Here is a 15,497-nt window from a genome sequence, read left to right on the forward strand (position 1 = left end):
TTCCCTGAAGTTCAGAGTCCGTTTTCTTAAAAATGCTTAAGTAAAAGGCATATTACCCCCTTCCTGTTTTAGTCTTATTTCAGTTTCATAGAACACAAACTCTGCATTTCAGTTTCACACAGATGTGCTAAAAACAAAAGAAGCAAGTGAATGTATAGGAAATTTATGTGTAAAATAAAAGGAATACAAAAGCTACCGTTTTTAGTAGTCACTGTTCAAAGAGGTGCAAAAGGCCAGAAATCAGGAAGAAACACCTTAGTGCAGCATCTAGCACCTTCGCTTTGATAACAGGCTCGTTAGGCCGCAGACAGATCCCTTAGAAACAATACCATATTTTGTTGGTATTGTATACATCCACAATTATTTTGTTGTAGCCACAATAAAGGCAACTTGGAAACAAAAGAACACGCCAGAGTTCCCTATAGCAGCAGCTTGATTAAATGTTAATGATGAATCAGTATGGCTATAATCACACCCTTCTGCCTTCTGCGTACAATCTAGAATACAGAAGAATTGATCAAATAAGATTTAATATGTAACCACAGTGAGACGAGTCCCATCTGTGCTGTTTTTATTAGGAAGTCTGCTATTCCAAATCTCTAAATCCCTACCTCAATTACTTCCCAGCTCAGTTTTCATCACATACAGACAAGCTTGTGAGAAGCAGAAATCTGTGATTAGGGCTGATGCTTGGCAGCTCTCTTCTGGTATGGGTACTGTGTCATGGCGGTAGAGATCCTTCTAAAGTTTTTCAGATTGTACTTCTTTGAGTCTTAGGCTTATTGGAGCTCGATTTCTGATAGTTTCAGAAATGGAAGGACATTTAAAGTTCTCTGCAGCAAAAGTAGCCCATGTGAATTTAATGTCTGTACAGTGGTGTACAATGATCCCCTTCACATGGATGCTGGCAGGTTGTCCTTTTTTGTGTGTATGTATTTCATACAGAACATCTCAGTCAATCTTAATCATCTTTATATTCCCTTCCCCACGGGCATCCTCTCATAGCCCCTCCACTGGAATTCATACATTCCGTCATTTGTATTGTTTCTAAGGGATCTGTCAGCTCTTCCTCACCCAGCAGTAATTAGTCAGCTATATTCCTTCAGCTAAAATTGGGGTCAGCTGTCCATTTCCCCAGTTCTATGCTGGGCTTTTGTCTACTTGAGTTTACATGGGTCCTGTGCATCCTGTGCATGCTGACACCATTGCTGTAGGTTCATATGATCAGGGTCCTAGGCACTTGTAGGTGCATTTCCATATGGTCGTTCACCTCCTCCCTGGCTTTTACAATCTTTCAGCCCCTTCTTCCGCAATGGTCCCTGAGCCCTGGGTGGGTGTAGTTTATTATAGGAGTCCTGTCCAAGGACCAGCATTCTGCAGACTCTTAGTCTCTACACTTCGGCCATTTGTGACCTTCTATACGCCTGGCCCTCTGTTGCATGAGGGGGCTTCATTAATGAGAATTGAGATATTCATTAATGTCTTCTTTACCCTTGTTCTGTGTTCCATGAGCCTTAGGTATAAAGGTTGCATTATAGATGTACAGTTAGACTTGGGCAATTCACAGACAATGTGTGTGACCAGTTGTGGTACTCTGTAATAGTCTCTGGTGCAAAAGAAGCTTCTTTGATGAGTCGTGACTGGGATATTTGTCTGTAAATATAAGGATCCATACTTTGTATATAGTAAGAAATTACATTACTCTAGGGATGGGACAATTTTGGGGTTTTCTCTAAGATCTATGACCTCTTCAGCCATATGTTTACAGTACCACACATGAGTTTCCTCCCATTGAGTGGGCTTTTAGTCCAATTGGGTAGCTGTTGATTGTCCCCAAGATAAAAGTGTCACTACTGCACCAGTGTCGTATGCTGTGCAGGTTATTGATGTGGTTATTTGTTCTTGAAGGTAGTGTTGAACCATTAATTGATGTTCTCCCTTAGCACCTTGCATAGTGCTTTCCAAAGTTATGAGAGCTAACCTTCAGGGGAAGTGGCTTCCAGGTCAGTTCCAGATCCACTGCTCCAAATTCTGTGTCTGAAGTATGTTTTATCTTCAGCAGTAGGGTCTTACCTTCAAGTTCTGGGAGGCAATCAAGTGTTGTGGCAATAGCCTGTGCAATTTTGAGAGTCTCTTGGACCACCGTGGCCAACAACTCAAAGGAAGGTTTTTCTCCTGTCTGGCACTGTTTCTTGTTATGTAGCCTGTTGCTAACACATGGACTCATGTAGAGATATTCTATGTGTAATTTGTCATCAGGTTGTTGAACTAATATGATTCCCTCTGCCTTTTTATACTAGCTAGGCATTATTTATTTCTCCCCTCTCTCTCACTGTCTCACCCTTCCACCATGTAAAGTTTCCCCATTTCCTCCATTTCTCCCTTGATAATAACCAGTCTCCTGCGGTCCCACCTCTCTTGCGCTCCTTCTTTCCCTTTATCTCCAAGTTCCTCTCTCCCCCCTCCCATTTAAATAGCCCCATTTTTATCCATTTCTTCCTTAGTAACACCTGCCTCCTACTGTTCTCTCTCAGGTTTGTTCTTTACCTCCTGGTTCCTTTTCATTATCCTGGTTCCTGCAGATACATCAGGATACACACTCACATATAAGGGTTTGTGCTAAGATCCACATATGAGGGTGAACATACGTTGTTTTTTTTGAGTCTGTGTTACTTCACTTACTATAAAAGTTTCTAGTTCTCACTTAAGCCTGAGACAATGAGGAAATAACTTATATCATATTTTTAAAATGCCATTCTAGTTTCTAACACACTTCTCCAAATGAGTCGTAGGCAACAGCTGTAACAGAATCAGCCGCCTGTGTGGCTGGGGAGGAGCTGTGTGGGAGGCCTTTGGAAATGGTACTGAGGACCCTGCATGGCAAACCCTTGCATGGCATGTGTTTCATCCACTGAACCATCTGCCCAGTCTGACATTCTATTGTGTATATTTAAGTTCCATAACATGATGTCATGGAATAGGTATAGATAGAAAGTTGTCACTGTAGTAAAGCAAATGAATATATCTGTCAGCTTGCATCATTACCTTTTCTTTTCTTTTCTTTTTCTTTCTTTTTTTTTTTTTTTTGGCCAAAGCAGCTGAAATGCCATTTAGCAGGAATGCCAACCACAATACCATTTTATTACTCTGCACTGTAGAATACGATGATCTGTTGGTGGATAGAAGCAAGAAAGCTCTGGAGTCATGGAAAGCTCTTGCTGTCCACTTTCGGGCTCTCGATGGGAGCATAGTGTGGCAGGGCCAAGGTAGGTGAGGAGGGATGGCGGCCAGAGTACCCTGCCTGCTCTGGAAAGGAGTTTCATCCCCTGAAGTTCTGCACAGAGGAGTAACATGGGTGGGTGTTGTGCTCTCTAGAACCTTGTCTGGCAGCTGTGGTGGGTGGGGGACCGCAGTAAACCCCAGCAGAGCTCACCAGAACCAGAGTAGGTGTTGCAGAGGAGCAAAGTGAACTCAAGAAAGGTTAAAGAGGAAGAATTGAAGGAATGTTCTAGAGGGCTTCTAAACAGTGTTTTGAACAATACTTCTTAAGTGCATTTGAGTCAATGTGTGTTGTGTGCCTACTTGAAATCTTCAATAGTTTACTGATTAAATTCAGGCCACACACCATATCTTTTCCCAGCCATCCTAAGCCTAGTGGAGCACTGGCAAGATAGAGAAGAGGAGGAAGGGATGACCAGGGCTCACCTGGCTTGGTACCACCTGTGTGTTGTAATGATCCCATTGTTACTCATTCATGGCACACACATGAATGTGTTGAGGACCCTGAGGGGTCTGATGAAGGGTTCATGCTGATGTCCCTTCTGACACTCGGCAGGTTTTGCATCTTATGGATCCTTTGTTTCCTAATATAGCATGCGGCTTTAGTTCCGATGGTATTGATTCATGATCCAGATGGCATCTTTCATTATGTTATTTAGTTAGTAGACCACAGGGAAAGGAAGCTGTATTGGTTTTTTTATTTTCGAGCAGTATCATCCAGTTTATGAAGCACAATTAGGTTGAACTTCAGAGCAACTATGCTTTTCATACAGCATGATGAAGTTGACGGAACTGTTTTAAGTTGCAAGACTGTAATTTGGTCAGTCATTGTCACTACATTGTGAATAGGAAAATTGAGTCCTTCTCTCAAAAGACCATGGCATTAAAAGAAGTCATGACTAGCCACTTTTGTATGAGCCTGAGCTTTGTCAGTGGCAAACTTTTCTTTTTAAAACAATACTGGCTTGTGATGGTGGCTTTTCCCCATGGTGCTCATCAAGGCCTTGCACCTGCTAGGGTGGCTGGTTAAGATGAGGGATCTTGGTAACAGAGCGAATTAAAAAGCTCTGTTACCAGCTGCCTTGGTCTGTGGTGGTGTGGCTCCCAGTATTTGCTTGTGTCTTGTCTAGTTGGCACTGAGACAACTGCTAGGAAGCAGAATAAGAACTGTTGATTAGAACTGTTATCCCATCTCGGGGAAGCATATAAAGTAAACAGTGGATCCGTTTGTTGAATGGCCGGGGACTATTTTGAGGACTTGTGGTGTAAAGCACTGACTTTCAGGTTTTAAGTGGAACTGTGACTTATTTATGTATTTGCTGTGTGTGTGTGTGTGTGTGTGTGTGTGTGTGTGAGAGAGAGAGAGAGAGAGAGAGAGAGATAGATTGAGAGATAGAGAGAGAGAGAGAGAGAGACTGCTTTCTTCATCCAGATGAGCAGGGTTATATGCTAACCCCACTCACAGTTATTATAGGCATGAAATAATGTGATACCCAGCACTCAGCTTTGCATCTCACACAGAGGGCAATAGTTTGTAGTTCCATTGCACATAAATTGCCTTGTGACATAGTTTTACACTTCTGTAGTTTTCAGAGGGATACTAGCTCAGAAGATGAAGAAATTAAACTCAAAAAAGTTAAGTGACTGGCTGAAGATTTCTTAGCTACTTGTGGACAATAAAACACCATTGCAGAATGGTTAGCTAGGCCAGTGATTCTGTGTATTGCAGGACACCTCTGTGGGCATTTCTGCTCATATATTATGTATAAAAGCGATAGTAGTAGAGATGAAAAAGTGTAGTACTGGGTAATAAGAGTTCACATCACTCTGAGTTTCTTCCCCTCCCTCCCTCCCTCCCTCCCTTCCTCCCTCTCTCCCTTCCTCCCTCTCTCCCTCCCCCTTTAGACAGAGTCTCACTGTGTAGCCCTGGCTGGCCTGGAACTCACTGTGTAGAGCAGGCTGGCCTCAGATTTGCTTGTTGTTCAAACATTGATATTAAAGGTGTGCAGCATCATGCCTAACTTGGGTTTATTAAAAGAAAAAAAAATTGATTTCATGTCCCCAAACTTGGTGTTAGTTCTGGTTAGAGACAAAATCAAGCCCCCCCCCCCAATACTAGTCCCTAAAACCTGAGAAGGTGCTAGCTGGCAAAGGAGGCTTGGCAGAAGATAAAATTAGGGATCTTGAGGTGATAAGGGTTTCCTGGATCATCAGGTAGGCCCAGTGTAATCCCATGTGTCCTTATGTCAAGAAGCAGGGGAAGCAGGAGACTGGGAGAGCGAGACTCCAGGGTGCCAAGCCATATTGTCAAAGATGTTAAAGAGAGCCATGGGATGCAAGTGACCCCTGTGTGCCACAGAAAGCAGGCTGTCGGACACCTTTGTTCAGCTGAGGAAAATTCAACTTGGAATTCCTGCCCAAACATACCACCACTAAATATGTGATGATATGTTACAGCAGCACCAGGAGACAGGTCCAGTTACCTTTTTAGTCTGCTCCACAATCTTTTTTTTTTTTTTTTAATCTTTTACTATCTTATTTTATGTGTATGACTGTATTACCTGCATGTGTGTAAGTGTACTCATGTCGTGCAGTGCCCATGGAGGTCAGAAGAAGCCGTAGAACTGGAGAACCCCTAGAACTGGAGTTGTGGACGGTTGTTAGCCTCCATGTGGGTGCTGGGAATTGAACCTGGGTCTTCTACAAGAACATCCAGTGTTCTTACTATTGAGCCATCTCTCCAGCCCCCACCTTCAGGTTTTTATGTTGAAAGAAATCTACAAATCAATTGTTGGGGCTTCTGCCTGTGAATCATGACACACTTCTGCAGTGAAGAAGTACAAACATGAAGGGCTGCCCTCTGATTGGTTATATAAAGTTCTGTAAAGAGCTTTTGGATACGGGACCTCTGGGAGGGCATAATGATTTTCATTGAGAAGACTTAACTTTCTATGTACTGGCTTACCAGGACAGCATTGATTTTTGTGAAGTTAGAGAAGAACCAGTACTTACAGAAATTAAAATTTTTCTTATTGGCTGTTTGTGTAAGTAAAAGGAGCCTTTTAAGGAAGAAAGTTTTGGTAAACTTATGCCTCTATATAAGATTAATTCAAACCTATGGGAGGTGAGGGTGTAGGATTTACAAATTGGTAGTTACCAGTAGGTGCGATTCTATATGTAGCCAGAAGATGGCAGACTTGACACACAAATGAACTATTGTGGAGGTTTTCTTTAGTTCAAACGGTGGTGTAGAAAGATATGTTAGATATTAATTTGAAGCCTTCTTTCTAAAGATTTTAGGAATTATAAAAATAAGGTAGAATAAAATTCTGGTAAATAACCTGTGCACTTCAGAAAGCATGTGTTGTATTGTCTCCTTGTTGCCCCTCGTAATTTGCCGTAATGAGTTTGTTTTGTAAAATCTGACATTGATTTTACTTCAAATGTGATTAAGCTCTATTTGGTGCTCTATAGCATATTTTTAGGATTCTGTTGAATTTATTATAGAGTTATCAGTTGAAATATGAAGAATTCACTGATTTAAAACCACTGGAGTTGTTGAGTGTTTGTAAATATGATAAACCTTTAGGGAAAAATATTTCTGGAAATTATAATCACAAGATTTGGGATTTACCTATGCTTTCTGAGCCAAGTTGGTCCATGGCCCTCAGTAACTTCTGTTATGTCAGATTGATATGTAAGACACTGATATAATTAGCTTCTAGTGTTATGTGTATAGGTTCTTGGTTTCTGTGTAGAAACGTCTACTATCAGGTAATTTTTTTTTTTTGAGACATGGTCTCCCTTAGCCCCAGTTGGCCTGGAACTTACTATGTAGAGCAGGCTGGCCTTGAATTCACAGAGATCTGCCTGCCTCTGCCTCCTGAGTGCTGGATTAAAGGCGTGTACTACCACACCTGGTTTATATCAGGTAAGTTTATCAACTATGTTGAATAGGTGGAGAAAAGGTACTATGCTCATACAAGATTCCAGTGGGTTAAGACTTTGAGTATTTCCACAGTGAAAGAAAGGAAGGTAAATTGGAAAACCCTGGAACGTGATGAGTTGGATGTTGGAACTTGGCTGTGGAGGGAAGAATTAGTGATTGCTGCATTGTCCTACCACCGCTGGCTCTCTCCCATTGTCTCCCTGCATTTGTCTGTTGTTTTTAACTTTTCACATACACACACACACACACACATACACAAATCAACAAGTTTTAAAAAATGTACTATATTTGAGGAGGAAGCATGGAAATTTACACCATGTTGATTAGTAGAGGTGATAAACATTACCATTGAAATCTACCCAATGACTTCATAGACATACACAGGAGCCAAGGATCCAAGTGCAACTGATTATGACTAGTAATAAACAGATACATACAGATTAGAGACGCATGCGCCAACATCTCAGTGTTAGTAGCAAAAACAATGAGTCTTTCTGCAAGGAACAATATATTCTAAAACAAAATGGAGATCTTTTTTAAAGGTTAAAAAACTCATTCAATTTTATGCCTTACAGGGCTTATACTGAATTCAATATTGTGTAACTGTATTAACTCAACTGTGAACCTAGAAACTTGCACCCACGTGTGAAAGAGATGTACTCTTGCTCTGGAGTGTGCTAGTGTGTTACTGAATATGTTAAAGCTGTAGTGAAATGTTTCTTCTAATCAAGTAATTAAAAATTTAAGAGAATTATCTGTGTGTTTACATGTGTACACGTGTGCCATGGTGTGTGTGTGTGTGTGTGTGTGTGTGTGTAGGTCAGAGGACAATTTGCAGGATTTGGTTCTCTCCCACAGTGTGGGTTCTAGAATCAACTCAGGTTGGCAGGCTTGGCAGTGAGCACCTTTGCCTGCTGAGCCGTCGCCTCAGCCCTCAATCATGTTAGTGTGATGCTGAGCTTCTCTGTAATTACTTCACTTTCATGGTTTAGTCTTACGATTTTATGATTTTACATTTTTGTATTTTAATTAATAAATGCTTTGGTTCCCCATTGTAACAATAAGCTAACTTCAGAAAGATTTTATATCAAAGATAGATAGATCTTGGTAGCAGCATTAATATTTAATCAAATATGTAACTGTCATGTTGTTGGTATTAATTCTAATGAGCCCAGCATTCTGTTTTAGTGTTCACAAACTATAGAGGTACATGTATTTTCCTCCCTTCCCTGTCTCTTTTATTCAGACAAGGGTTATGTAGCCAAGGCTGGCTTTGAACCCCTGATCCCCTTCCTCTACCTTCTGAGTACTGGGATTGCAGACATGTAGCATTCTTCCCGGCCTCACATATTTTCTTTATGGAAAAACACAGTCTTCTCATCCTTTGATAGAATTTTAACATATAAGACATTCTCGGTTTTAATGAAAATGTCATCTCTTCATCCCCTGTGTGAGGAGAGAGTGAGCCACAGTGGACCTGCCAGGAGACCTGCAGATGGCATGGCCCTTGGTGCCTCTCACAGGGCCGTAGAGCTGCAACAGCCTTTTGTTCTTGTGCAGGCCTCACATTCAAATCTAAGGAAGATCAGTGCCACTAGAAAAGCAAACGGAAGGTGCTGGAGGAGAGTGAGGAAGGAGCCGAGGCAGAGGCATTTCTTTGTAGCTGGTCTTGGGCCCGAATTGCCACACCACAGAAATGAGACGCCATGCTGGGGCCTTTGTACTCTGCAGTGACTATGGTGGTTTTCCTCTGAGAACCTTTTCAAAGTTTTTCGTCTGCTTCTGTATTTTTAAGAAACAAAAACATAATATAAGAGCACGCAGGGTTATGAAGCTTGAAGTTCCATAAATATTTATGCCGAACCTCAAAAGTAGACAGTTCCTATTTTCTTGACAGATTGGGGTCATTTTTCATTGTGACCTCCTGAATTGGAAAGTACAAGGAGTCAGGTGCCCTTTTCTTCCTCTTTTATTCATTTCGTTTCGTTCTTCAGTGAGTTTTAGATGTTGGGAGCTTGCTATTAGGTTCATGTGAGTTTCAGTGGACGTCATATCTTCACTTGCAAGTGCGCTTCTGGGCATTCACGCTCTTATCAAAAGAAGCAATTTATACGTAATTTTAAGCCTCTCCTAAGCTGTCTGATCTGTTTTTTGTAGATTATCACTAACTTAGAAATAGACATTGTTTTTGTCAAAACTAGTATTAGTCTTGCATTTAAACATGTGTTTTAATTTAGCCCTTTCATTTTATTTTCTCCCCCACATAAAATCTGTGGTCCATAAAACTTGATAATTGAAAAGAATTCAGAAAATGTAGATAAGCAGAAAAGCAATCACCTGTAATCCCACTGTACTTTTTTTCTAGTCCTTATATCAATATGGACATAGGCTATTTGATATAAAGAAGACATTTGAACAATGGTGGCCTACTGGTAAAGACATATTTTGGAAATGAATTATTTCTTTGGTGTTTTTCTTCTCCCTGGGGAGTTTGATTTCCTTTCTACAAAAAATAATACAAAAATATCTATAATTAAGCTTTTGGGGGGGAGTCTTTTTGTTGTTTTTTGGGGGAGGACAGGGTCTCTCTGTAGCCCCAGCTGGCCTGGAACTCTCTAACTCGCTGTGTAGACCAGGCTAGCCTGGAACTCAGAGATTCCCCTGCTTCTGCCTCCTGAGTGCTGGGACTAAAGGTGTGCGTCACCACACCGACCTTCTAATTAAGCTTTCTTTGTCCTCAGTTGCTTAGTAAGGTTGATGCATACTGTCTTCTTGCCTTCAGGGTCCTGCTTATGGCTCAGTAGAAAAGAAAGTATTTTAAAAATTATATGATGTGGGGCTGGAGAGATGGTTCAGCGGTTAAGAGCACTAGCTGCTCTTGCAGAGGACCTGGGTTCAAAACTCAGCACCCATATGGCAGCTGACAACCATCCATAACTCCAGCTCAAGGAAATTGGATGCCCACTTCTGACCTCCATGGGGATTGCATGGCACAGGTGCACTTACATGCATGCAGGTAATATATACATACACATAAAATTAAAAAACAAAAATAAAGGTGGAGAACTAGAGGAAGACACTGATGTCAGCCTTAGGCCTTCAACATGTACATGTACACATGCACATGTCACACACATGCACAGCAGCACATACACACATGCTAAACTAAGTGAAAAATGTCAGATAAGAGTTTTATTTGGGAATTAAGAATAATGAAGAACTTTTGTGATGGAGAAAGTATTGGGAAACTAAAAACTATAAAATAAGGGGCTAGAATGATGGTTCAGTGGATAAGAGTACTTGCTGTGAAAGCAAGAGGATCTGGGCTTAAATCCCCCATACCACTGAAAGCTAGGGGTTATGCTGGTAACTCTATTGTTGGAGGGTTGAGACAGGAGGATTCTTGCTTGAGGGCTAGTGAGCTCCAGTTCATTAAGAGACTCTGTCTCAGGAAAACAAAACTAAAATCATAAGCAGTAAGATGGAGAGCAGTAGAGAAAGGCACCCAAGTTAACATCCTCCTGTGGTCTCAGCATGTGCACCATAACATGCCCATAATGTGCATACACACTACACACCACACAATGATTAAAAATGTTAAAGATTGTATCTACAAGGATTTCATAAAAATTTCTGCTTCAGATCAATTAAGGAAAATTACTCATAACTGTATGAATATACATACTTAGTCATTACTTAAGGAATGCATTAATTAAAAGTGAAATAAGGGGCTGGAGAGATGGCTCAGTGGTTAAGAACACTGGTTGTTCTTGCAGAAGACCTGAGTTCAAATCCCAGCACCCACATGGCAGCTAATAACTGTAACTCCAGTTCCAGGGGATCCGATGGCCTCTTCTGTCCTCTGCAGGCATTGCACAACACAGGTGCACTTACCTACATGCAGGCAATACATGCATACACATAAAATAAAAATAATAAAATATATATTAAAAAAGTGAAACAAATGGAAAAGACGTGAAACTGAGGAAGGTCGGGTGAGGGGGAGATGCTGAGGCTGTTCAGAGCTGGGCCCAGCCGTACTCCGAAGCCTCTCCACCTGCCTCCTTTGGTTGAAGTCAGGTGTAAGTTCAGGGTTGGCCTCTTGATGAATGGACCTGGCCAGGGCTCCTCACCACCTTTACATAGACTCTGTGGCTTCATGTATAATCCCAGTTCTCACCCAGTTGCTAGGCTCTACCATGCTGTTACCATGGTAACAGAATACTAATGCTGTGGTCCTGACCTTTGCTAGATATGCATGTTCTCAGTCTGTATAATAAGGGAGGTGGACATGTCACACTTTTGTAGCCAGCATGTGCCAGGGGATGTCTGCTGAGACAGCATCCAGGAAATAGGAGTATGTTCTTGTCTCAAGTGCAGTGTGATGAGGGGTGCTGGAGGCCACAAGCCTAGGGATTCAAAGCCGATGTGGTAGGGTGATGGAGTGTAAGGGTTGAGAGAGTGGGTCTTGGGCATTTGTGGAAACTCTGCTCTAAGTGTTGACTTGCCTATCACCAAACAGCTTTTGGTGTAAGTACCAGTTGTCTTTTGACATAAATACCACTTACGATCACTACTTTGTACTTGTTTCCCAAAGGGCTTTTATTCCTGTATCTGACCCACAACACTCTTGTGGTCCTTTGAATACTTGGGAGACTTGGGAAGAGGCTTGGGAAATGAGTGGGATGGGAGGCCTCTTTAGGAACCCTAGCCAGGCCTGCTCCTTAGGAGCAGCGAGGCTGCAGTGTTGCTTCTGGCCCTCCCTGCTGGGCAACACTGAACCTGACACTTCATCCCTGGATGCTGCTCCTGAGATGACTGTGAAACTGCACAGCAGCCCCTGTGGAGGCACAGAATGGAGATGTAATAAGCTGGGCATAGTGGCACATATCCTTTAATCTCAGCACTTGGGAGGCAGAGGCAGTCAGATCTCTGTGAGATCTAAGCTAGCCTGGTCTCCATAGCAAGCTTCAGTCTGGGGTTACAGAGAGACCATGTCTCAAAAAGACAAAACAAAACAAAACACCCCAAAGCCTCTGAAAAACAGAGTGGTTTTAAATACAATATTAACACATCTGTAATACTAACATCACAATGTGTATTAGCACAGAAGATTATTTACGGTATTTCACAGTGCTTCTTCATGCTAAGTTTTCCAAATCTGGTGTGCAGTTTGCACATCTGGTATATCTCGGTTGTGCTGATCCTTTGCAGTTAGGTGTCTTGTGGCCTGATGTGGCCACAGCCTTGTGAATGGGCCAGTGTTTCTCTAGACTCGGATGGGCTGTCTGTGTTCCCTCCCTGGGAATCCTCTCACAGAGCGGCCACCGGGCCCTCCTACCCCTTGAGTTGCTGCCTAGTTCTTTCCTTGCTTGCCCTTGCCCTGCTCCTCGGGGCTCTGTTCCTGGCCTTGGTCCTTCTGGCTCTTTCTCTGAGTGAGCTGTTTTGGTGCCAGCCCTTACTTGTATGCCAGTGACTTGTGTAGTTCCCGCTGTAGCATTTTGCTTGTTTGCTAGCTGTGCGTGTTCACTTCTGGATCGAATGTAGTTTCCTGTATGCTCTACAGCTTTTCTCTCTCACCAGTTCCCATTCTGAACTTACCTTTGCTCTCCACCTAGTCTCACTTAATGTGACCCCCACAGACCCACCATCCAAATCAAATCTGGGACCTTGTTTTTTCAGACTGGATATGGATATGAGATTTATTACTGACTGTGATTGGGTGGGGTGTAGGATTTAGCACAGTAGAAGCTCTCAGGAGTGCAGGGCCCACCTCTTGTCCAGGGGACCATGATTGGGGATGTATTGACCCACAACCATCAGGGATTAGCCACTTCTCAGTTGCCATGTCTTCAAGTTTATCTGCATTAAACTTGGTGAAACCCCACTTTAAGGTATGGATTTTCTGGTGCCCAGGGAACTTGAACTTGGCTCTATGCAGGGCCTCAATCACATGTTCTTTATTCTGCAGCTTTCTGTGGGTAGACATGATGACTTGGCCGATGTGAGCCCTAGCCCCTGTGTCCTGGGGCTTCCCAAAGGCACACCTGTCTGGAACCTAGATTGGGGACAGCATTGAGATGAGAGACATGGATAGCGACCAGAAAGCTGACTTCCAGGTTCCTGAGGGAGCCCGTACATGGAACGTACTGCGTGCACTGCAAGGAGGCTGCTATTTGCAGCCGTTGCATCCCAGGCCATGAGGAAAGGAGCCGGGTGGGCTTAATTGGCTGTAGAGTCTGGACTTGCTGTTTGTGTCTTTTCTTTTGAATTTGACCCTTATTTAATCCACATTCATTTCCTGGCATCTTTAGCTGATTTTTGAGTCTTTTCTCCTGGCTCCCACTGCTTTCAATGCTTCAGCCATGACACAGGCCATCAAGCCTCTACTTAAACTCCTTCTGTTCTTGGTCTGTGGGATGAAGTTCATGCTCTGCATGATGGTGGTCAGGGCCTCCTAGTCATCATGTCTGGCCTTCCTGTGCCTCTTTGTCCTTAACTTGATGTTTTGGTAATAGGGCATGGCTTGGGCGGCTGCCAGCTGGGGGTCGCTGTGTTGACTCGGGCTGGCACTGTCCCCTTAAGCAGCCTGCCTTTGTGTTCATGTGCTTTCTTTCTCTTGGTTCCTCCCCCCACCTTGCCCTTTGCATCTTTCTTGCCAGCTCATTTGGCTCATTTGGAAGGTTCTCAATTGAGTATTCTATGGCAGTTTTTCCAAGGTCTGTAGGTCCAGTAAGTACCCTGCTACCGTGCCTCAATTTCCATGATACTTTTTTCTCCCTTCTGTATATTAAAGAAAGGGCACATTTTCCATGTTGTTGTCTTTTTGTTGTTGTTTGTTTTGGTTTTGTTTTGTTTTTTGAGATGGGTTTTGTGGCCCATGCTGAACTTAAAATTCCCTATGTAGTTGAGGACAACCTTGAACTTTGGATCTTTCCATCTCCAGCTTTCAAGTGCTGGGATTAAAAACACGCACCACTGCACCCACTTAAAAGGACACATGTTATTCTTCTTTACTGTGTAGGTCTTGCGCAGTGTCTGCCTCAATGTATTTTCGTTGAACTGAATTGAGTTTGAAGGGAGACTGGATGGAAAGACATGTTGACCTTTGTTACGGACATCTATAGGACTCAGATCATAGGATTCAAATGCTTGAGTGAAGAAATGGAAATTAGATTTTCTTGTTTTAAATAGATCAATTTGGGGAGATAATGAATCTCAGGTAATGAATCTTAGAACCGTTTCTGTTGTTGTACATCAATAAAAAGCCTCTTTATTGTTTGGAAAGTTACTTTCAGCTTTCAGAGCTAATGTGCCTGTGCCCCTGACTCCACAGCATGCAGGAATATATCACATGCCATCTTTGTCCCCTGCATCTTGAGGTGCTGAGGTGTACATCTGTTTGGTGCCAAGGTCTGTACCAAAAAAGAATTTACCAGTGTTTATACCTAGAACAGGGGTTGGCAAGCTACGGCCTGCTTTTGTAGTGACCTGGAACTCACTGTGTAGACCAGGCTGGCTTCGAACTCACAGAGATCCACCTCCCTCTGCCTCCGGAATGCTGGGATTAAGGTGTGCACCACCATGCCTGCTGTAGCTAAAGTTTTATTGGAACCTGGTAAAACCATTTACATATAATCACCTTTGGCTGCTTTGTAGTAAAACAGTGTGGTTGAGTAGTTGTGACAGAACATGAAGCTTGCAGAGTCTAAAATGCTCACCACTTATTTTTCTAATGTCAGGAGTTTCCCAACCCTTAGAGCCACTTAATTTTGGAAAGAGCAAGGCCTCTTTTGTTTTGTTCAAATTGGATTGGGATCTCTGATTAGAAATTAGAACAATATGGGTTGAAAAAAATAGGCCTCAGTTGGGTAAGACAGTTGATGACTTTTCTTCCCCAATAATTGTCTATGGTGTGCTCAGCCAAAATGGGACATTTATATCACCCCCCTCCTTCCTTCCAAGGCTCAGGGAACATCACAGAAGAGGGGACAGAAATACTCCAGTAGCCTGCATAGCACCTTCCTTCCAGCGCTGCAAGCAAGCCAGCAGGGAAGAAGCTTCCCCAGTCAATACCAACTTGATTTTTCCATGTCCTGTGACCAAAGTGTGTGGTGTCTTTAGCAGTATGGTCTTACCATCAAGTTCTTGTGGACAACCAAGAGCAATGACAATAGCCTGTATTGTTTTTGGGGGGGCTCTGGGCATCCTTGACCAACAACATGAAGGGAAGTATCCCACACCTGGCACTGGGCTTTTTCCTTGATAA

At 42.7% G+C, this 15,497-nt stretch overlaps 1 protein-coding gene and 1 non-coding gene across 7 annotated transcripts in view; one reads left to right on the forward strand and one right to left on the reverse strand.

Annotated features, from left to right (window-relative positions):
• The window catches only part of Slc25a26 (solute carrier family 25 member 26), a 155,593-nt gene that overhangs the window by 31,608 nt on the left and 108,488 nt on the right, over positions 1–15,497 (forward strand). The gene's annotated exons all lie outside the window — the stretch shown is intronic.
• LOC115069281 lies at positions 13,335–13,464 on the reverse strand. The gene has a single exon (XR_003848553.1). It is a non-coding gene; the product is annotated as a small nucleolar RNA SNORA70 (small nucleolar RNA).

This window comes from Nannospalax galili, unplaced genomic scaffold (genome assembly GCF_000622305.1).
Source record: "Nannospalax galili isolate Female #2095 unplaced genomic scaffold, S.galili_v1.0 scaffold1051, whole genome shotgun sequence".
NCBI lineage: Eukaryota > Metazoa > Chordata > Mammalia > Rodentia > Spalacidae > Nannospalax > Nannospalax galili.